Source organism: Lampetra fluviatilis, chromosome 5 (assembly GCF_964198595.1).
Source record: "Lampetra fluviatilis chromosome 5, kcLamFluv1.1, whole genome shotgun sequence".
Taxonomy (NCBI): Eukaryota; Metazoa; Chordata; class Hyperoartia; order Petromyzontiformes; family Petromyzontidae; genus Lampetra; species Lampetra fluviatilis.
The window spans coordinates 4,995,988-5,020,786 of record NC_136279.1 but is presented as its reverse complement, the minus strand read 5'-3'; the positions used below and the strand labels follow the sequence as shown (position 1 = coordinate 5,020,786).

The 24,799-nt window shown below is 49.7% G+C and overlaps 1 non-coding gene across 1 annotated transcript; it reads left to right on the top strand.

The window, feature by feature from the left end:
- Positions 1-23,417: 23,417 nt before the first annotated feature.
- TRNAS-AGA (transfer RNA serine (anticodon AGA)) lies at positions 23,418-23,499 on the top strand. The gene has a single exon. It is a non-coding gene; the product is annotated as a tRNA-Ser (tRNA).
- The last annotated feature ends 1,300 nt before the right edge of the window (positions 23,500-24,799 follow it).

Below are 24,799 nucleotides of genomic sequence, written 5' to 3'. Positions count from 1 at the left end.
GTGACTGCAGGAATCCATACTCTTTGGTTCTTTCAGTAAAGTCACGGAGAAAAAAAATTAACAGATCACGACGTTTCAATCGCGACACAAACAACCGTCATCAGGTGATACAAACACAGCCTCGCACCTCCGATTAGCACGGTTGGCTTACGTTTTGACTTGAGCAACAACGATAAATTGATGTCTAATTTCAGCTGCTGGCTGGCTTCAGAAGACAATGAGTGTGAGCCACGATGAGAATGCCAGCAGTGAACATGAGCAGTGGATTGACCACGGCCGATGATGAGAACGACGACGATGATGATGATAAGTGTGATAAGGAGAGGTCCCTTACCCGCAAAGAAGACTCCCTGCTCAGCACAGTACGGTGGACCCGGCTCAGGATGCGAACCTGTGGATCAGACGCCGCGGCCCGGGCTGGAACATTTCCTCCAAAGGCCATAACAACTTCCCTAAACCCTCTCCGATCTTCTCCACAGCGACCTCCTTCCTGCCTCCAGCCCCCCCTCACACTCAGCAACCCCCCCACCTCTTTGTTCCGTCTGGCGCTGTTCGTCTCAGTGGCCCAGCATAGGTGGGTGGCATCGGCCCTGGAGCAAGCAAGGGAATGAGGCCTCTCCCGGTCCATATGCCCCCCCACCACCACTCACTTCGTAGCACGGCCACCTGAGAGCTCCTCCGGTCCACGGGTTTCCCGGTGCAGTTCCACTGCCTGCACACTCGATAGCTACGCCTCTGCCCTGTCTCTGTTTTCAAGCCCTTCCCTCCACGGCCTTGTCTCTGTCTTCACGTACAGCCCGTCCCCCTGTGTGTCCTTTTCTCAGCTTTTCAGAAGTCTCACTAAGGGACCTAATGCTTTCGCACCCCGTGCCGTAACACGATTGTGTTTCAGTAATTCGAATCAGAATATTTACACGGGAGGAATCCGATGAGTTATAGAGCTCTTTGTTCCACAGATGTTCAGTCGGGGCAGGTCAGAACGCTACGATAACAAACCATGCAACATGTTCTCCCGCAAGCCTTGCGCCCCTCCCTTCCTCTTCGCACTCACGTCTGCCATCCCATTGCAATGTATTCCTGCTTTCCAGCACAATGGGCTGTATCTAACGGCGCATTTGCGTCTCTCGCTTGCCGTTCTCCTGTCTCCTCGTGTCTCCAGATCTCCCCGTGCCTCTCTCGGTCTCTCCGCCGACTTTAATAAGCCGCATGCAGGCGGAATGAATCGCAAGCCTCCAAAGTGTCACAGTCTGGACATCTCCTGGAATGCGGCAATCATTAACGCGTCCCTCTGCACTGCTGCCAAGTTCTCACGACCCTCGGGGGCCAAGCGAACGGGCTCGGTGTGACGGCAACATCACTCATACACAGTGACATGGATACACGCAACCGTGCGTACATCTTCATCATCAGTAGCAGCAGCCACTGCTGGATGAAACCATTTCCGTGCCGTCACCACCCCTCACAGGATTGCCACAATACAATCTCACTCCTGCACGTGAACCCATCTCGTCGCTCCATCTCCACGGTGGCCACCCTCTCAAGCATCTTCTCTCATTTGGCTGCCATAACAGCACCAGCCTTGAGTATCGGCCAGAGATGCGTCCCTGATAAAGAAGCTAATATCTCAGTGGGCTTTACCTGGTGAAATAAACATTTTATTTTTTTAAATGTGATTTTCTCACCTTTCCTACACTATGCACTCCTATCGTGTATTCGTATTGTTTGTTGGTGTTACTTTCTGATCCGCCCTGTATTGGTATATCTGAAACTAAGCTCATCGGATTCCTCCAAGTGTAAATGAAGATTCTGATTCTAATACAGACATCCTTGGCAATGCGGGCAATGCCAGCGAATAACGAGTCTTGTCTGATCCCATGCGGGGTTCAATTTGTCACTGAATACTTTGCTGCTGTCTGCTAGTTTGGTGTAGGTGGCACGTGACGACCAGCCATAGCCATAGCCACAGGTATACTGGATGTTGTATGCCGGATCTGGTTTAGTTTTTTTTTCAGGCCGCTGACCCGGACAAACCAATGCAGCTGAAATTTAGCCACGTGGTAAGTTGCGTAAAATTACCCCTTCATTCACACTGATTTTACACCGGAATCGAAGTGAAGGGAAAGTGTCACTTAAGATATTTTATATGACCCGACCACTGATCGCATTGGCAGTGAGGGTAAACACTCCGCAATGGTTAACAGAGAGACTCTCTGAGCTCATCCCTCCCGAGAGGAAAGTAGTGAAGAGCAGGAGACCCCTCCGCATGTTAAAGAAAGCACATACCACGAAGGCAGACAGTTCACGTACAAGACAAAGACCCCCCCGTATAACCTTTACATCATTTTGGGGCACGTGCTGTTAGCGAGAAGCACCTTTGAAGGCCGGCACCGCACACGAGGGGGTGGATGGCCAACACCACGCCCGACGGCCTTTGTCTCCCCAGTGGCGATGTTTACACACCGCACCAGGTACTCATTTGAGGCTGAGTCGACCTAGGGGTGGCCCAGGTCCGGTTTAGATAGTCGTCATTGTAGTTGGCCGCGAGCCGGGAATTTAACTCGGGTTCGCCGGGTTAGCAGCGCAGCGCCTTAACCACTGCGCCACCGCTCCCCATACACATACACGCGCGTACAAGGCAAAGCTCCCCGTTACAGCCCAAACAGAAGATGCGCTTTCCGTCCGTCGAAAACCGGTCCGGAGTTTAGCTTCGGCTTGAACGAATGTTGCGAAAAGCCCAAAACTATTGCGCTCCCAGAAGGCCGTGTAGGCCATGGGATGCTGTGAACTGTGGATGGGATCCTTACACTGAAGTATTTGAGACATCTCTCTGCGGAGGAAATGGGGTTTCGCCCTACAACTCTCTGTGACATACAGCGATCCATTTTTTTTCCCGTAAAAGTGTGACTGAGATTTACGAGTTGGACATTATCATGACCATTCCTGTAAAAGTTCACATGTATTGCTGTGACTTCGTACTGTCCAATGTACACACATTAGGGCTCTTTACTGCATAACGCATTGCCTCTGGCCTCTTACTGTAAAATCATTTTTGTATGTGTTCGTAAAAACGCAAAATTATACAACACACACCACATACCAGCCTCGTTGTGGATAAAATAAGTAACACAACAGATAGGCAGACAATAGGTATCTTTATATAAACAATGCATTTTGAACTTCTTTCGCACCGTACATAGCTAACCGCGGCCATCGGACGTGCCGGGGAAGGACAACAAATGAAACACAATAAGCTGTTGTGAATAAATCAGTTTCAAAAGTGCATAGCTCCAGTGGCTTCCTAAAATCGGAAGGAGGAGCGTTCCAGGCGGCCGCAGAAGCGCATCTGAAAGCGCGTGATACGGTGACCGCCTTTGTTCGATGGCTGAGCCAAAAGCAGCTGCAGCTGCTGCTGCGGCAAGGATGACCGGAGTGAGTTCGCGTGATGGTTTATGCTTCTTGGGCGAGATCAGCGATGTCACGGGAAGAGAGCCATGGTCCACGCGAGATGCCCCTCTTTGGTAAAAAAGGGCTGCCCCTCTTCTCCTGTAAACACGTGACAGGATCAGCTGCCGGTGAGACTTTACAGCCCTGGTGGTAAAACACAATATACAGGGGGCTTTTAAAAAAAACTGTTAACACTTCTGAGAATTTGCAACAATACCACAATGCTCTGGAGACTACCTGGAGAAAATTCCAGGCATGTGCTGACAATGATGGCGACATTTCGTAGCTGTTAACATGCATTTGCTGTCATGTCACAGTGTATTATTATCCGTTATTTTTCCATGAAAATCGATAGGCCCATATCAGTTTCGATTTAAAACTTTCGTGACTGCAAGGATTCATATTCTTGTTTTTTTTCGGTAAAGTCACGTATTATTTAAGAACTCGTGACTTTACCGAAAGACCCAAAGAGTATGAATTCGTGCAGTCACGAAAGCTTTAAGTTCATATATAATTGTTTAAGAAAGGTGTATTCAAGACAGAAATGCATATGTGACGGGAAACGAAATGTTCGGGGTCAATTAATTGGGGGGGGGGGGTGGGGGGTGGAGAGGGAGGGGGGGGGGGCAGTCACAAAACATCTGGACCACCCTGCCTGAAGTCCTGTCCCACAGTCCCCACGGCACCTCCTGCACGCGCAGAAGTCGTTCATCTCGCCGCGTGGCCCGTGCAATGAGTTTGTCGCCCCGCACGCCGCACAAGTTTCCACAAGCCGCGCGTTATACGATGCGTGCGTGAGGTCACGCGATGCTTCTGCTGTTGCTTGCTGACTCCACCCCCCCCCCGCCACCACCACCACAACGGAGCAAACGATGGGGGGGGGGCAAGGGTGCTGCTGACGGCTGAAAACTTTTTGAGCGTTTGGATTTGGAGCAGGGGTAGTTGGTGCTGGTGGTGGTGGAGGGGCAGAAGTGAGAGGACATCTTGTGGAAATTCAAGTAAGGTTGCGCGTTGCAACTACTTCCAAACAATAATCTAAATTACTTTATTGTAAAGATATTTGCCAATCCACAGTTGGATAGATGATGGGTCTCTCCGTGCCATGCTGATAGTAATCAATGTGGGGGCTTATGGAGTGCAAAGCGTGGACCCTAAACCACCAAAATCTACTCTTTGGGCCACTCAAATTCACTCTCCTTAGCGGTACTCTACAGCACCACTACTTTTACTGGCACACGCAATCTACATTGGTAAACGTTCGACATTTGCCCGTGGACTTACAGCGTTGCACGTGTTATGCCATGTCTCTCCTTTGGCTTTGTTTGACCAAAGCTTTTCGTTTTCACTCTCATCCGAGACGGAGCTGGGTGCCAGGCCTGGTAGTTCGTGGTTGTTTTGTTATTTGACCACGGCTGGAATTGCAAATGTGTGAAGTTCATGGTACTCACTGGCACATCAAGGTACACCACCTATCCTCCTTTGCCTCAAGAGTGAAATACGCACCTACTTACGGGTGCATATATCATGGGACCTCCTTTGCCAGTACCAAAATATTCTCATACGGGTGCATACTTGGGTCGACTGCAAGAACCGGTGGTGTGTAAAAAAAAAAGGAATGCGTACTCTTTGGTTCTTTCGGTAAAGTCACGTAGGTAGAAATAAAATAACATTTAGTATGGATTCCTGCAGTCACGAAAGCTTCAAATCAAGATTAAAAAGGAATGCGGTTTGATTTCTTCTTGGAGTCGGCCAGCGCCGTGTACGTGCGTGTGGCCACGCACGCTTCCTTCAGGGTTACTGCCGTTCAACAAAATAGCCCGAGGCATAGAGCATGAAAACAATACAAAGCCGACCGACGGGACTTAAACGTGTGCAAAGCTGCCTAGTCCACAGGCTAATGCATCGACTTTGGCCAAGCTACAGGGCCCCGTGGCGTGGGAGCGGGGTCTCCACATCTATGGACAAAATAGCAGAGGTGTGGACTCGAGTCATGTGACTTGGACTCGAGTCAGACTCGAGTCATGAATTTGATGACTTGCGACTCGACTTGGACTTGCATAACAATGACTTTGTCCCACCTATGAGATGTGGACTCGAGTCATGTGACTTGGACTCGAGTCAGACTCGAGTCATGAATTTGATGACTTGCGACTCGACTTGGACTTGCATAACAATGACTTTGTCCCACCTCTGCAAAATAGATGCTTCCCAGAGGCAGGCTTTGCACCAGTGAGAATTGGTGAACTGTGCTGTACTGACAGGGCCGGATTAAGGTTCTTGTTGGGCCCTAGCCACTTGTGTTTCGTAGGCCTTCAGTGATAACTTTTTACAGTTGGTACTGATGCTGCCCCGTGTTACTACCGCCGCTTGTTTCACGCGACACTTCGTCCAGCCGCTGGACAGATTTCGTTACTGCTGATACGTTCATTATTTAGTCTGTGCCCTCATTCGATGGGAGCGCCGCTGTGTGCCGCAGATGAGCATATTTAATTTGAAATTATTGAAAAAAGCACAAGGTAAGACTAAAAATATTGTAATAGAAAATATCTGCAACTACCTTTTACTATGATTATCACATCGGATGACGTAGCTTTACAAGGTTGCCGTTCATTGAAACGTGAATATATTTATTTAAGAAGTTGTCTTGGTTACATGTTTTGTTATCATACAAACAAAAAAAACATGGTCAAATTATTTTTCCGTAGGCCCTTGAGTTGTTCGTAGGCACCAGGCACAGTACCGTCTGTGCACATTCGATAATACGGCCCAGTGTACTGATGAGTCCTAATAGTAACAAAACCGGTTCACAGTTGTCTATCACTGCTGCCTGTCAGTCCGTCACGTTTGCTCAAACGTATTCTAATGGTGACCCAAGACGAGAGGACCACAATGCACTTCTTCAGGAACTGATGGTGGTTTTGCGTTATGGTGAAAGGGCTGTCCTGTGTGCTTACTTGTTGCACGAGTTTGTGTGTATTGTTTGAAACGTATGGGTTTCCGGCCTGCACAATGTCTTCTGTTGTGACGCGTTTTTTTATCTCGTAATTGACAAACGTTGCTCAACGCACGAACGTGTACCAATGTGGGTTGGGCGAATGGCGTGGGAGATAGAAGAAGCCGGAGAGTGGGACGCAGTGCCGGATTATATTTTCGTAGTAGCAAAAGTAGCTACATATGCTACGTACCCCGCACTTTCAAGGGCATCGCGCTAAATGCCTTCAAGCTATCAATTCCGTTTCATTGATTCTGCACTTGCTCTATTATTATAGTACTATAATGCCTTCAACTATTACGAACGACTGGGCGTTTAAGGTTAGCGATTTGTCGTATTATCTGCCTGTATAGCAAATGAAAAATACAATTACTTTACTATGCAAGTAAAAAATGTGTTTTAATATTTATGTGTTTTTTTTTATTTATCGCCCCTTTATAACGTATCCTACAGGCCCGTACTCGCTTCATCCGGCACTGGTGGGACGTCATATAATATGCTTCACAATGATTTTCGGCGGTTACATCTCTCTTGCTCTAATGGCTCCGTAGTGTGGTCTTTCTGCTTGTGCCGCGTGCTGCTGTCGTTCGGCATCATGGCACCAGCACTGCATATTTAGTTCACGTTGAGGTTCCCGGCCACGTGGAGCGATAAAATTCGACCATCGGAAAGCCACGCAGCACGGTGGCACCAAGAACAGGGGCTTCAGAATCTGTATTTACACTGGAGGAATCCGATGAGCTATGAAGCTCTTTTTCACAGATGTCCAGGAGAGGAGGTGGCTGGGCAGTCCTGTGCACGTGACTCGTAATGGCCGTTCCAGAACGCAGAGAACCGCCCGCACCAGAGGCTCCGAGTTAAACATTAAACCATGATGTGCATAGCCCTTTGCTAAGCCACTTCTGGGTGAAAGCCTGCCCACGCCCTGACGGTCAAGAGAGGTTGTTTGACGATACGCTGATCATTCCAGGTTGCGTGAAATGTACACCCGGGAGAAGTTCAGGTATCACCCAACCACCAGTGTTGGCTGTGACCGGGAAGGTAACGCAGGTCGCTGGGTTCGCAGCCTTGGTACGTGTAGCACAAAGTGCTCGCCACAAGTGAACCACAATCAGCTCGCTGATCTCGTCAAGAAGAATAAACCATCACGTGAACTCCGGTCACCCTCGCAGCGGCGGCTTTTGGCTGCTAAGCCATCGAACAAAGACGGTCACTGCATCGCGCGCTTTCAGCTGCGCTTCTACAGCCGTCTGGAACGCATCTTCCTTCCGATATCAGCAAGCCACTGGAGTTTAAAATAATCTAGATTGAAAAGTAATTTCTTTAGAACTGCTTGTTGTTGTGTTTAGTTTGTTGTCCTTCCGCACCTGCGAGTATCCACGGTTGGCTACGTACGGCGCGAAAGAAATTCAACAAACAGACAGTGATTATTATTATTACTGCGGGTGTAATATCCGTAAGAATACGCGTCACATCTGCTGCACAGTGGACGTTAAAGATCCCCTGGCATCATTGGCAAGAGTAGGCCAATGATGCCAACGCCAGGGCCCAAATTTGCCAAATGACTCAATAAGGATTACACACAGGAATCACTGCCCTCTACTGGCAGACGAATGTCTCAGCTCACGCTCGCAAATGAGACTCATCCTGGTCTCTTGAGTTCTCGCCTAGTTAAACAAAATAAACTTGGTGTTGTCTACGATGAGTTGCACTCTAGTAAGATACATCTGCAGAGAGAAAGAGAGATAGTTGTAGACACAAACCAACAACGTCAGACATCGTGCTCAACAACACGCGCGGTACAACCCGGAACAGCATCGGACAGCTGTTCAGCACAATCGCAACAACAAAAAAACCTACAACGTGGTTCTCATTTATATCAACCTCGGGAATGATGGGTTGTGTTGATTGAAATCACAATTTTACGATTTAAATTTCGTTTTAAAGCTTTCGTGACTGCAGTGATTCATCTTCTTGGTTCTTTCGGTAAAGTCACGTAGAAGGGAAGTAATAAAATAATAAAAATAAAACATAATAAATTAATTCTCACGACGTTTCGGCCACAACGCAAGCAGCCGTCCTCAGGTGAAGACCAGGTCTGTCGGGGAGACAGCGTCTGAATGAAACACCACCACGCTTGGAGCGTCTACGATTGTGAACCTCACGTTGGAACCGCAGCGCCAACCGGGCATGAATGTTGTAAATAAACCATCGTGAATATCTTTTCTCGCGAGCCGTCTCCGTCGAGAAGGGCTGCATTCCCTTTTGCTGCCTCCTCTCGGGAGACTTAATGTCACGGTTCAACTCGAATCGCAGGGCTAATTGAACGCACAGAAGCGACTGCTGCGTGCTGTGGAGGAATGCGTCTGCGGTTAGGAAGTCTGGCTTTTTGGTCATTCCTGGAGGGACTGAGCGAAAAGGGAAAAGTTAATGGAAGCCGATGGACCTCTAAGAAGAAGAACAACAACATGAGTTGTTGATATTTAGACCAATGGACAACAATGGAACAGTTGATGCAGAAAAGGCAGAGTACGAGTTGCTGGAGAGGGTGGGAGGAACACGGTGGAGAGTTTGTGGTTCTGAAATAGCGTGCGCCTTCACGAGTACCCCCCCCCCCATCGGTTGCAGACTAAATCTGGGTCCTGACACCAAATATTGGTCGAAATTTACGACCACGATTTCGATAGAATAATTGATTATTTGCGTCTCGTTATGACCATCCCGTTTGTACCTCGCTCCGTTATTCTAAATGTCATGCGAGCCTACCACGCAAATTGAATTTGCACGAATTTCAAGATACCCAATCTAACACAAACACACAATTGTCATCGTGAGTCGTACGATTCGACATTAATAGTCGATTACTCGTTACGTCCTTACGTTCACACTTACTTGCGCAGGCTCCCCGAGTTTGGCATCACCAACGCAAGCAAAAAAAAACGGTGGCCGTGCGCTTTAAACGCTCCGTGCCAATGCTTGTGTTGTCATTGGCCACGGAGTCACCATGCTACCCACCGCGCAGAAGACGCGCGTGGCCACGTGCACGCAACACAACGATATGGACACGAGCCGAGCGCACAGATGTGGCAGGTGCTCGTGATAGCGGCCACCGCGAGCATTTGCACTGAAATGCCGAGAACAAAAATGATACAAGGGGCTCGCCGACGTGCTTATTAATGTATGTATTCATGCATCTTGAACTTCTTTCGCACCATACGTTGCCAACCGTGCTATCCGGCATGATGTCCACACGCTAAGCTCCACGTGCTGTATAGATATATTTTTTTCAGGAACATGCGGCACAAACAACAACAAAAACACAACGGAGAGCTTCTTCAACACGATCGCGAACATCCAGGCAGGAGTCCGATAGGGCTGTGATGTAACTCCGGAAATGGGGGGGCACTGGGTGAGGGAGAGGGCTAGCACTACTCGCTGGTCAGCTAAGGGGCCGTCCATAAATGACGTCACGCACCTAGGAGGGGGGGCGGGGTCAGACATTTGTGACGAGGGGGGCGGGGGGGTTTGAGAAATGTGACGTCACATCAAAATGTGCAACTTTAAATAAATATAGACAACACGTTCTACTTAATTTAATAGACTTTTTTTTTTATAAATGTTTTCTCCTACAACATCAGAGTGCAGCGCCACATTAAATACTCACTACAATGACAATAGTTTCAAGCGATTTGAAGCATGTTTTATTTTGGGGGGGGTGGGGCAAAGCTTTGTGACGTCATATTTGGGGGTCTGATTTTTGTGACGCCGTGTGACGAAGGGGAGGGGGTCCAAAATCGCGTGACGTCATTTATGGACGGCCCCTAATAAGTGTGCTAACCCAACAACCAGCTTGCCACTTCGCACCGCTGCAACGTGTGGTCTTATCCGGTGTTGACCGCGTTTCCTTGGGCCTCGTGTTTACGACCTGATAACCGTGGGCGAAGCCGGGCTCCTCGCAAAGTATTCCGTGGTGCAGCCGCGTGCGGTTGGCTACTACGTACGGTGCGAAAGAAGTTCAACATACTGTGCATACAAAGCAATGCATGACACACACACACCTGAAGGTACAGTACGTTATAGCAAGGCCGTAATTATAATATATATTGGGGGAGGGGGGGAGGCAAAATATGCGCAAAATGTCCCCCCCAGTATATTGCTATAAAATACATTTCTGTTTATATGATTGTGGTTATGGTTGTACTTTATAAATCCTTAATCTCTGCCATTACATACAATGAAACAAAAAAGGGAGAAAAAAACAGCAATGTAATACACTACACTATTAGACATTAGTTTAAATAAATAAATAAACGTCCATCCCATGTGTTAGTCAATTTTAAAATATTTTAGACAGGAAATGGTTGGAAATTAGTTTTCAAAGTTAGATTTTTTTTCTGGGGGGGGGATCCCCAGACCCCCTGGAAGATTTGCCCCCCCCCCCCCCCCCCCCCAATGTTGACTCCATGGCTACGGCCTTGCGTTATACTTAGACACACGTATGCTCTACACGAGGGGTTCTTACCCTGGGGTGCACGCACTCCCTGGGGGTGCGAGATGCCCTTTCTAAGGGGGGAATGGGGGTACGAGACGTGGGCAGATTTTTTCAAGAAGGTCAATAATCGAAAGCACAAATTAGGCACGGGCACGTCAGTACAACCTACTTTGTTTCATCAAACCCTCCGTTTGTATTCACGTAACATTTGCTTAACGACTGAGAATCCAAGGGGTGCAAGGCTGCAGTCGAGGGTTAAGCACCACTGCTCTGTTACACACACACCCCGCATGCAGAGTAGAGCACGAGGTGAAATGTGCGCAAAGAATATGAGAGAGGCGCTTGCTTGGAAGAACACTGAGAGACTGAAAGATGAACGCGTGGATGAGAGAACACACGCACAATAGAGGGGTTTTTTTGGGGGGGGGGGGGTTAGATCGTGTAAATATAAATGTGTGTCGTTAAACCAGCCCACCACCCGACACGGCCAATTCGTAAGGTTGGTCACCTTCTTGGTTCTTTCGGTAAAGTCACGTAGAAGGGAAATAATAAAATAATAAAAATAAAACATAATAAAATACAATTGTATGTTTTAGTTTTAGGTTTATTATTTTATTATTTCCCTTCTACGCGACTTTACCGAAAGAACCAAGAAGATGAATCCCTGCAGTCACGAAAGCTTTAAATCGAAATTTAAGGTTGGTCACGTCAACAAAAAAGTGCCAATTCGTTACGAGTACAGCAGCACACCGGTTTGTGTGTTGGAGAGTAAAGCCACACCAGTTACAATTGTAAATTTAGAATCGCGAAAGAAGTTCAACATGCATAGACTTTGTGCGTTGAACAACACCAACAACAACTGCCGCCGTTCACCACCAAGTGGCCGAGGCGTCACCACGGCGCTCGTTACCATGCACGGTGCATCACTCATTGTGACACAAAAGCCATCTTCTTCTCAGCTGTCACTCAACATCCCAGCCATCTCCCCACCCCCCCGCCATTCCACATTTTCCATAACGTTTACGACCTCCTTCCCACTGCCCTTCCCGCTATTGTTACGGAGTTTTGTATTGCCACACGGCATTCCGGCACCGTGCTTAGAGCGGCGCGGAAGTTGGTACCCACCGCGCTGTGAACCCGACCACACGAGGTCGATTTCCGACCGCGGCTGCTGACACAATTGGTGAGTGATCAAGTTTTTTTTGGTTCTTCCGTTTAACCAGTCGAGAACCAGAAGGGATCAGGGGTAAGTGTAATTTGCCGCAGTGAAATATAAACATGTCCTAAGCATCCCTTCCCCATTACAATGCCCACGTTTGCCCGCGTGATGAGGTAAGGTCAAACAATCCCCAGCCGTACAGAGAAGGCCTTATTTTAGATTGCAGTGGAGTAACAAAGGACCGACAACTATTAGTTACGAATAATAATTGTAGGACAGTACTTTATTGTGTAGGTACGCGAAATTCGGACCTGTAGGGGTGCTGGCATTTGCCCAACCAAAATATCGCAGCAGCTGGCATCGTATCACTTAGCAACGCAACTTATAAGGGCACTCAGTCTAAATTTTGATTTAAAGCTTTCGTGACTGCAGGGATTCATATTCTTGGTTCTTTCGGTAAAGTCACTCCTTTTTTTCAAATTTTCTTGCTGTGGATTTCACACCGGATGATGATTGCTTGTGTTGCAGTCGAAACGTCGTGAGAATTTTTATTGTTTAATATTTATATTATTTTATTATTTCCCTTCTACGTGACTTTACCGAAAGAACCAAGAATATGGCACTCGGTTTGTTATGGGAGTACAAGCTCAGAGCTAATTGTAGTCACTACTTTACATCGCAAAGTACTTGTACTGTACAAATATACCTTTGCGATTCAAAGTGTTCGTTGTAAATAATCAGCTGGTATTCAATCGGCACATTTTTACAATGTTTTTTTTAATCATAAAGATGATGATGGCATAGGAAACAACATCTGACCAAGTGACGCTATCCTTTATGACGCAACCCATCATGCTGCCAGGGTCGATAAAAGAGATATCAGCAGCGGTTGTCTGTCAACAAACTTCCCCTTGGCACAGGAATGTGGATTTAAAGCTATGACCCAACGGAGATGCACGTGACAGCCTGGCAAATTGTAAATACTATTTTAAATTTAAATTAAATTTATAGGTGGGTGATTCAATGTTAACCTACACTTTTCGGTCAAGATAATCGTAAGGAATCGCTTTACAGTCTTTGCAGCCTGGAGAATTCAAATAGGCTGGTGAATTGGGTGGCGTACGTCGTAGGAGCGGTGGCGCAGTGGTTAGCGCGCCGTGCCGACCCATTCCGGCTCGGTGACGATTATCTGAACTTGTCCTTTCCCTAGTCCGGCTCAGCCTCAAACGAGTGCCTCGTGTGCCGTGTTGGCAATTAAACGGGTGCTCGCGAACAGCACTTGCCCCAGCAGTCTGTGCAAGGCTACACTGGGGGCCTGTGTCTAGATGTTGTGGCGAGAGCAACAGCAGCAGCAGCAGCATCTTGTGCCGGGATCTCTGGTGAAGGAAGGGAAGTGTGTCCATGGAGCTGAATGGCACGGCAGGATGTCGCTACCGTTTCACGTGATGCGCGTGGCTTGCGCGGCGCAAGCGTGGTTTAGAGCAAGGTCGTAGCTATGGAGTCAACATTGGGGGGGACCAAATTTTCCAGGGGGTCTGGGGGGTCTCCCCCCAGAAAATAAAAATCTAAATTTTTAAACTCATTTCCTGCCTAAAATATTAAAAAATTCACTAACACATGGAATGGACTTTTTATTTATTTTTTACAATAATGTCTAATAGTGGAATGTATTACATTGCTCCGTTTTTCTTTTTTACCTTTTCTGCATTGTATGTAATGGTAGAGATTAGGGATCAATAAAGTACAACCATAACGACAATCATATCAACAAAAATCTATTTTAATAGCAATATATTGGGGGGGACATTTCTAGCAAATTTGAATATTGGGGGGGGGGGGGGGGGATGTGTCCCCCCCCCCCCCAATATATATTATAATTACGGCCTTGGTTTTGAGTGATGCAAACCTTTGATGGATGGCTCGCGAGAAGCGATGGGCGAGTGGAGTGATTGTCCTCAGGTGACTTTACGAAGGGTTGGCCTGGGCGTGACTGCCAGAGGTGTGGACTCGAGTCATGTGACTTGGACTCGAGTCAGACTCGAGTCATGAATTTGATGACTTGCGACTCGACTTGGACTTGCATAACAATGACTTTGTCCCACCTATGAGATGTGGACTCGAGTCATGTGACTTGGACTCGAGTCAGACTCGAGTCATGAATTTGATGACTTGCGACTCGACTTGGACTTGCATAACAATGACTTTGTCCCACCTATGAGATGTGGACTCGAGTCATGTGACTTGGACTCGAGTCAGACTCGAGTCATGAATTTGATGACTTGCGACTCGACTTGGACTTGCATAACAATGACTTTGTCCCACCTATGAGATGTGGACTCGAGTCATGTGACTTGGACTCGAGTCAGACTCGAGTCATGAATTTGATGACTTGCGACTCGACTTGGACTTGCATAACAATGACTTTGTCCCACCTATGAGATGTGGACTCGAGTCATGTGACTTGGACTCGAGTCAGACTCGAGTCATGAATTTGATGACTTGCGACTCGACTTGGACTTGCATAACAATGACTTTGTCCCACCTATGAGATGTGGACTCGAGTCATGTGACTTGGACTCGAGTCAGACTCGAGTCATGAATTTGATGACTTGCGACTCGACTTGGACTTGCATAACAATGACTTTGTCCCACCTCTGGTGACTGCCTACCCAATGTTGACCCACGCAACACTCAACAAGCTCCTCGTTACTTCTGCGCGGCTTATCACGGCGACACTTACGGGACAAACACGCGCCCGGAAAATAAACTTCTTTCGCGCCGTACGTGACCAACCGCGCTAATCGGCGGCGCTACACCCGTGCGTGCAGCAGAGGAGGTGACAACTTTGAACGAAACGTGTCAACTTAACCTCACTTGCATGACGTTCTACTAAAGTGCCGGCTCAACGTTAAACAGCACGCGTAGAAGTGTCTTTGATATCCCAGAGTGGTTATAAATAATAAGAGTGGTTACTAATAATACACATTGTTATTAGTAATAATAGTTATTATTCACTATTATTATTATGAACCTACACATACCGGGCGGCTCACACCGCCCACGCTCTGCACGTACACACGAGTCACGTGCCTCGCCTCGCGGGGGGGGGGGGGTTAAAGTGTAGGGGAGGGGTGATAGGGGGGTGGATGAAGAGGGTGGGGGGGTAGGGGTGGGTGGGCGTGGGATAGGGGAGTGTGTGGGTGGATAGGGGAGTGTGTGGGTGGGGGGATAGGGGAGGGTGGGGGGTAGGGGTGGGTGGGGGGATAGGGGTGGGGGTGGGTGGGGGGATAGTGGTGGATGTGGGGAGATGGATGAGGGTGGGGGTGGGATAAGGGTGGGGAGTAGGGATACTAGGGGAGGGTGGGGGTGGTGGGAAGCGTGGGGGGGGGTTGTGGGTGGTGGGGGGGTCATCTACGGTCATGATAAAGTCCGCCTGTAAACAATAACACAGCGGCGTTATCGGTCCATCTGTTGCCACGTGGCAACCGCCTTGCTGCTCTTGCCCAATAACACGACGGCACGTCCGTGGGTGATGTAGCGCCACGTTTAAGACACAAACACCGCAACACCTCGGGGCTTAACATTGTTAGCGGGGGAGGGATATTGGCAAGACTCTACGGTCAGCGAGCCCCTATTGCGAGCGGCAGCGCGCTCCGAGGTGTGCGGGACCTGGGAGCAGCTCGGCTCAGCAACACACACACACACGCGCGCGTACCCGACCGCCTTTGTCTCTCCAGCGCCGCCGATGTTTGCCTACGGCCCTAACTGAGCATGACCAAGTTCCTCATTCTTTCGCGGTGACGCACAATCTATCGTGAGGCTGAAACGAATATTGGGGACAAATGTTGGCAACAGTTGTTTTTTTTATTTTACAATATTTGTTAAGTGGAAACGGGGTAACGTCAGCCGCGGCTCTTGTGCCAGGCTAGGTGCACTTTGAAACGAGGAGGAGGAATGTGGCTGAAGCTCACGGGACAGGTTCGGTAGTTTGCGAACACCTATTAAGTTCGGCACGGCGCACGAGTGGGTGGGTGACAAGGTACTAATTTTGGGCCGAGTCGACCTAGGGGAGGCCCATGAACGATTCAGATATCACTGCCCGCCGATGTTAACCGTGGCCGGGAGTCGAGTTCAACAAGTGGTGGCGCGGTGCGCTAACCACTGCGCCACCGCTCCCCACCGGTCCACCACACATGCCCCTTGACCTCTACACACACACCCCTCAACATGAAACCTGCACACAAACGCACCTTGACCTGAACACACATGTACACGGACAAAGACGAATATCCCCCGTGTAGCCTGTTACAGACTGTAGGGGCCAGTGCTGTTAGCGAGTAGCACCTATGAAGGCCGGCACGGCACACGAGGGGGTGGGTGGCCAACACCACGCCCGGCCGCCTTTGTCTCCCTCGTGGCGATGTTTACACATCGCATCAGGTACTAATTTGAGGCTGAGTCAACCTAGGGGAGGCCATGACCGGTTCAGATAATCGTCACTGGTGTTGGCCGTGAGCGGGAATCGAACTCGGATCGCCGGGTTTGTAGCGCGGTCCGCCCCAAGACACACACACACCAACCCCTACACACACGCACACCAACCCCTGCACACACACACACCAACCCCTGCACACACACCAACCCCTACACACACACACACCTAAATGCGCACACACACACACCAACCCCTACACACACACACCTAAATGCGCACACACCCTGCCAAACACACACAGTGTCGTGGGCGCGGCTCCTCACATTTTAACAATATAACAATGACCATTCAGGGCGGCTGATCAAACACCCCTCCACCCCCGCCCCTCAGACCCCCCCCCCCGCCCCCCAAAGTTATAAATATCTCGCGTGGTCTTCTTCCTACGTGCTGCAATGGCGGGTTCCTTAAAAAATCCAATATTTGAATAAACTCCCAGCCAATCGGATGGGTGGGCGGAATACACGCTTCCACACCACCACCAAACACCACCACGCAAACCTTCACCACCCACCCACCCTCCATCATCATCATCACATCTCGCCACCCACCCTCTCGGCAGCTCCAACTCCGTCGCATCATCACATCACCCCACCCCGGGTTGTCCGCGGGTGCCTCCCCCCGTGGTGGCTCCGGCTCTCGACAGAGAAGGCGTGAAATAATTGTATCTCCCTAAAGTCCCGGTGACTGCACCCTGGGCTGACGAGCAGGAGGAGGAGAAGGCAGAGACCAGAGAAGACGATGTGGTGGCAACTGTTGGCTCAGAGGTCCGGCGTGCGGGCGGCGCAGGTGGCGCGCGTGGCGCGGCGCTCGTGCGCGCACGCGAGCGGCGGCGGCGCCCAGGGTGGCAGCGTTTCCGCAGGCGTGAGTGCGCACACGTGGAGACACACGCACGCACACCTGCACGCACATACGTGCAGCGATTCACCATCACGCACACCCGCACGCGCCTACGTGCAGCGATTCACCATCACGCACACCCGCACGCGCCTACGTGCAGCGATTCACCATCACGCACACCCGCACGCACATACGTGCAGCGATTCACCATCACGCACACCCGCACGCGCATACGTGCAGCGATTCACCATCACGCACACCCGCACGCACATACGTGCAGCGATTCACCATCACGCACACCCGCACGCGCCTACGTGCAGCGATTCACCATCACGCACACCCGCACGCGCCTACGTGCAGCGATCCACCATCACGCACACCTGCACGCACATACGTGCAGCGATCCACCATCACGCACACCTGCACGCGCCTACGTGCAGCGATCCACCATCACGCACACCTGCACGCGCCTACGTGCAGCGATCCACCATCACGCACACCCGCACGCGCCTACGTGCAGCGATTCACCATCACGCACACCCGCACGCGCCTACGTGCAGCGATCCACCATCACGCACACCTGCACGCACATACGTGCAGCGATTCACCATCACGCACACCTGCACGCGCCTACGTGCAGCGATACGCCATCACGCACCAGGGCACATCTGCACGCACTTGCACGCACCTGCGAATATCGAGTCGTCTTTTACGCACATTGTACGCGCCCACCCTCGCGCGCCCGTTGCGCGCAGCTATCCGCCATCGCGCGCCTAGCTGCTTCCACGTGCACGTGCGTGCAGTTTAATCGTGCACGCGCACTCGTACGCGGGCAATCGTCGTAACCCCACGTACCTGCGCTACACGTGATAATATGCACTCGCGAGGCACGTACTTGCACGCGGGCAATCATCTGAACGCACGCGCGCACGGTTAATAGCCGGGCGGGTGGTGGCGTACGCGCGCCTGTAATCCAGCACTGGGGAGGCGAGGGTCGGTGGATCGCGCAACTGTTTAGAAATTCACTTCCCGTGGGCGTCAAGGTGTCGATGCTCTTGGCTCGCCAAGAGAAGGCTGTATACAGCAAGATTGTGGACTCCACTGGTATCGTCCGTATGGGATCGAGTGTCCCCCCCCTCGCACGCGTGGGTTTTCTCCGGCCGCTCCGGTTTCACTCCCACGTGTAAAACGCGCGTCGATTGTTTGATAACAGCTCAATGTATAGAGGACCGCAGAACTTGGGTAATTGTTGGCGCCCGCTCATCGCGTGGCTGCTCCTTCCCGCTTGTCTGTGGTTCCGTGCGCCTCGGAGTCGTTCTCTCTCTCTCTCTACGAGTGTTGGGCGTTACAAGTTGACCATTATCATCATATCCACTCACATGCACGCACGGCACCTGCACGACGCACACACAAGTACACGATTGCAGTCACGTACACGCACGTGTTGTTGTAACACCGCATTCACCTGCGCACACCTGGGCACACCTGCATTCGAGCTCGATGCGCCCGCGGTTAACCCGCCGCGTTCACCGGCCGACACCTGCGTTCACCCGTATCCGCGCCATATTCTTGGCCTGTGCTCCTCGGTGTTTGCCGCCGAACACCTGCCGCACGCAGGTACCCACTTGCGTTGCGCTCGATCCATCTAAGTTCACCCGCACTCACCTGATCACACCTGCAGTAAACCGGCGTTCACCTGCCTTGCACCTGCACCGAGCCGCATTATCTTGCACCTTCGAAGCTGTGTATACCTGCAGGCTCCTGCACTCACCTGTATTCGCTGGCATGCACCTGCACCGCCGACGAGAAAAGCAACCGGCATGAGCCGGATCACATCAGATTTCGGAAGCAAAGCAAGTTTGAGCCTGGATAGTGCTTGGATGGGGTGACCACCATGCATCATGGTCAAGCGATGCATACATTTAGCTCATGCAGACGAGCCGTTTTAATTGTTCCATCTCCGTGGTAGATATCCTCTCGAGATTAGTATCTCCTTTTGCTGCTAATCCATGCACTGAATACAGTATAGAATGCATACTGTATTGTTTTTTTTTAAACCAACAATTACGAGTTGAGCGAAGCGATATGCAAAGGAACAAGCAAATCCAATGAACCACCGGGGGCCTTATTGAGTGGCAGCCCAATTCCAATTCAGTAATATCAACTTCCTTCGCACCGTACGTGGCCAACCGCGCTAATCGGAGGTGTGGGGGGGGGACAACACACTTCACACAAAAAGCAGTTTATCAAGAAACTAGTTTTCAATTCCGATGATTTAAAAGTGCACAGCTCCAGTGGCTTCCTAATGTCGGAAGGAAGAGCGTTCCAGACGGCCGCAGAAGCGCCTCTGAAAGCGCGTGGGTCCGCGCTCGTGCCCTGCTGCCGAAACCGTGGACTCCGCATCTTTTGCCTGCAGCAGGGCATCAAGAGTGTAACGATTCCATCGATTTGTATCGACAATTATTAAAAGGCTCACAATGCACGCGGCGGTAGGCGCGTGTAAATGAATCCATCATTCACTCAGGGAGGCATGTCGATTAAGCGCGAACACTGCGATTCGATGAATTGTCTCGATTATATGCCGTCCCGTTTGTATGCTTTTTGTTTCGTTTGTGCAGTTTTGTTCGCTCCTTGATAATCGATCCTCTCATGCACAATTCAATATACGTATTGCGTTTCTGAGAGCCTTAAGAATGGAGAATATTAATTAATCAATCGATGCGTCATCGGTCAAGCCCGACTGGCTATTAATACGAGAACCGGTTGAGCGGGATTTTGACCGTACCAAGTAGGGTACGCGGCATGCGCCAGAGAAAAGCTTTGATCTTGCTCAAGCCGAGTTTAGGCAAAATCCAGAGAGAATTAGAAAATGTGGCTTGTGATATAACCCACACGCCCACAGCTCTTGGCCATATAAATGCATTTCGCTGACACTCCTCTAATGCTGTCACAACACGTAAGAGACCTCAAGCTGATGGTCACAGAGTAAAGCTGCCAAATGTCACGGTTAGGCCGGGACAGTCCAGGTGGTTTCATTAAAGTAAAAATACAAATTTGAGATTTTGTCCCCACTTTGAAATGCTCTGGCCTCGCACTCCATTCATGATACCGTCAGAGGGCGGGGCTACCTGAGCAGTGGGTGGAGCTACCAGGACAGTGGGTGGAGCTTCCCAGCGGTGGGCGGCGCTATCAGAGGAGTGGGCGTGGGCCTACAAGCAGTCGGTGGGGGCCTGCGTCATGGAGAGCCAATCCACTCCCTGAATGAGCGGGGCGAGTGGTTGAGTGGGCGGGGCTATGTAAAGTGGGCGGGTCTCATGTGGCAGAAGGGACCGCCGGCTCACCGCGTGTCCTGTTGTGTCTCCCAGAAGTGCGGTGGCTTTCAAAAATGTGGACGGTGGGATTTTTTTACCGGGATGCAAAGTCGCACCGTCAAATATTCTCACCCAAACACGAACTGTGCATTAGTTGTAACACTAGAGCCCATAATCCTGGGCACTAATCCAAATCCTGGCTACAATAAAAGCCATAGCTGTAACCAGAGCCACTTAAAACATCATTACCCCTAATGCTCCATAACAACGCGGAATGCGTTTTTATTTATTTCGTAATTTATCCATCATTGCTTTTGTGTCGGCTCTTGTGAACACAGCGATCGTGCCAATAACATCTGGCAGCCAATCGGTATGTGTTTAACGAGCCTGATTTTGCTAATGAGACCACGCTTCTTCTTGGTTCTTTCGGTAAAGTCACGTAGAAGGGAAGTAATAAAATAATAAAAATAAAAATAAAACATAATAAAATAATTCTCACGACGTTTCGGCCACAACGCAAGCAGCCGTCCTCAGGTGACATACCTGGTTTTCACTGAGGACGGCTGCTTGCGTTGTGGCCGAAACGTCGTGAGAATTATTTTATTATGTTTTATTTTTATTATTTTATTACTTCTCTTCTACGTGACTTTACCGAAAGAACCAAGAAGATGAATCCCTGCAGTCACGAAAGCTTTAAATCGAGACCACGCTTGTTTGAACAAATGCTGTTGGATAATATTGGTCTGGTGAAGCTCATGGACTGATCATAATATTGCGAAAATACGATTTGATTGATGTTCATTTGTTAACCTATCCACGATGCTCCATAACAAATAATTACAAGTGGAACTTGTAGCTTTTCAATATTGTTAGCAACCTCTAACCTTAATCTTGATATATGCTTTGACTTTGAGCGCAACCATCATGCTTATTCTAGCCTGAAGCTGAGTCCGAGACCTCGCTGTAATCGGAGAATTTATTCTCTGGCTTAGATTAACTTCAACCCTACTCATAGTTAGCCCTAACTCGCAAGTTACACTGAAGGCTAGGCAGCCCGAGACCTTGACACGAGCCCACAATGTGTACATGCGTGAATTGATGCCCAACTCAATTAAAAATCCATACGTCAAAAAAGATGTCCACGTTTTAGACAATATCACGAGCCATGAACTATCTACTGTTAGATGATTGTCTCTCCCCAAGCCGTCACCACCTCTCACCATCTTGCGATGTAAGGACCCAGGAGCACCTGCACACGAGCTGATTTCATCTCCGCTCCGCCAAATGCAACGTATTCGTGGACATGAGCAGGCAATCTGCCTCATTCCCATACCTGTCCCTCCACATACATATTGTATCGGCCACAACGCCTTATGGGAGTACATGTTTCAGCAGCATTGGTTCAACACAAGTCAACTCTTGACCGATTTCGACATTCAGGGTCTCTACAGCTTGCTTGCATGTATGTACGTCGAACTTCTTTCGCACCGTACGTAGCCCCCCGTGCTAATCGGAGGTGCTGGTGAACCGCCAGATGTTTATCGCCAAGGAACCTCTTTTTTTATATGGGTGCGAGTTCGAGACCCAACTCTTAGAATAGATTTGGCGAGCTCGCTTTCTCAGCCTCTGCCCGCTGGGGCAGCTTCGCCAAGGTGAGGATGCATAAACGAGCGGGTTACTCATTAGCGGGCCGACCCCTCCACACAGTCCGGCATTTACAGCTGCCCCGAGGCGGTATACATACTGCATGAACACACACACACGCGCGCGCGCGCATAGCTGAGTGCATACATTAATCTTGCTCAAGGTCAGTAAACAGAAACGTTCGGTGCACATGTGGTTTTTTTTTCTTTCTTTTTTTCCGTTGGGGCAATTAAAACCAAAGCTGTCGCTCGTTAGACCCCGAGACGGGGGTTTGTTTTACTCGCGCCTGGAGATCGAAAATCCGTGGATACTCGTGAGGATGGCCGCAGCCCTGCGATTGTTGTGTTCACGCGTCTGCTGGCGGCAGGGCCTCCAGTAGAGGCAACTCCGAAAATGTCCATCGAAGTATATTCTTAGGTTTTTTCGGTAAAGTTTTTGTGACTTTACCGAAAAAACCTAAGAATATGATGCCTTGCAGTCACGAAAGCTTCAAATCTAGTGTCCATCGAAGATTGTTTTTCGGCCTCCTCGAAGCACGCTGGCCTGAAGCCTCGGTTGGAACGTGTGCGAGTTACGCACACTTTACCCCGCCGTACGTTGAACCTGCCGATCGACGGCGGTGTACACGCGTTTGCAATGCTGGGTGGACAGGGTCGGCGGGTGTGTCGGCCGGATTTACTGCACCGCCAGCTGGATCCAATGAGTGACCAACGTAAACGTTAGAAAAGAATGTGGCACATCGAAGAAGACCTGATGATTTGGGCAGTGATGAGCCCATAACCGTTTGATATCTCAAACGGTTATGGGCTCTCTCCGCCTTCATCCAGTCCACACTAACCCGTTTTCTAAAGAACAGGCAAACAACCACCGCGGCCGAAATGGTGTGGGGAGGCATTAGTGCAGAAGTGGATTGACAACAAGCTGTAGGTTAAAAATTTTTATATAAAAAAAAACCTGCAAGATTATGGCCCTCAATGGGAGGGATGCCCCTGTTTCTAAATGAGTGTGATGCGCGAAGTTGCAGCACACAAACGTGCACCTGGGTAGTCGTGGCCGAGCGGTTAAGGCGATGGACTAGAAATCCATTGGGGTCTCCCTGCGCAGGTTCGAATCCTGCCGACTACGTGTCTGTGTTTCTTTTTAAAATCCTTTATATTAAGTTCGCTTGCTTGCGCGCTTACGACCGTGCAAATCTTTCGGTCGTTTTTTAACCCACTTCCCGCGATCCAATCGAGCTGACATTTTGGACACAGACTCGTTGTGCGTGACAATGTATTTTAGTGAAAAAAAATCCAAAATTTTACACTTTTTAGTAAAAAATAAATTATATTTAATTACCAATTGCTTAATGGTGGCAGCCATTCATCTGACCCATAGGTGGCAGCCATCTCAAGCCAGAGGACGAGAGGACTCTAGCCGCCACGCATATAAAGGATTTATGGTGAAAAACTTTGTTTTTACGGGTTAATTTTTTGTGCGTGAATATGTACTCATTTAACGTGGGGGAAATGGTGATGCAGTGGTTCGCACACTGCTCCATGAACCCTCCACGATGTCAGGAGTCCTTCATCCAGCAGTGGACAAACAAAGGACTCTGCATTACATTACCGTGAGCTCAACGAGACCCATCATGTCTTATCGCGTGGTACTATTTCGTCCATGTCAGGGCACATCCGGTTCAGGGATTAATCTTCTGATAGCAAATAGAGGTGAAAGCCAAGATTCTCTAAAGCGGAGTAAGTTTAATGCTGTCCTAAACATTCTTGCTAATTCTGAGCCTTGAATTAGCAATGCCCAGTCCTTCACCAATCCACCGCTGGGTGAAAGCCTCCCCACACCGTGATGTGGGTCATGGAGGTGGTTCGACCAAACTCCACCACACTACGCACAGAGTTCACATATCGCTCACCACCGTCGTTGGCTGCCCCCCCCCCGCCCCCCTGAGAAGCGAATTCAGGTCGCCGGGTTCGTAGCGCAGTGCGCCCATCGCTGCGTCACCGTTCCACCCGAGCGACGCGGCCGATATCCAATTGAACGCTGGCACCGATTTACGTGAGCCCGCTGCTATTTGGAGCGGGGTGGAACGGTGACGCCAGTGGTTGCCGATATTGATTTAACACCCAGTAGCAGGCTTTCGCGAACAATATCGTCCATGATAGAGGTTTTTGTTTGGGTTAGATCGCGTACATATATAAATGTGTCGTTTAAACCCGCCACCACCCGACACAGCCAACTAGTAAGGTTTGTCACGTAAACAGAACGCGGCCAATTCGTCACCAGTACAGCACACCGGTGTTTTGGAGAGCCAAGCCAACTTGGATTGCCGATATTATTGGTGTTTAGAAGCGGCGATTGATCCTCTGCCTCGCCCGCCACCAACCCTGCCCATCACAATGCACGTTCTCTGCACCGCTGGATGAAGGCC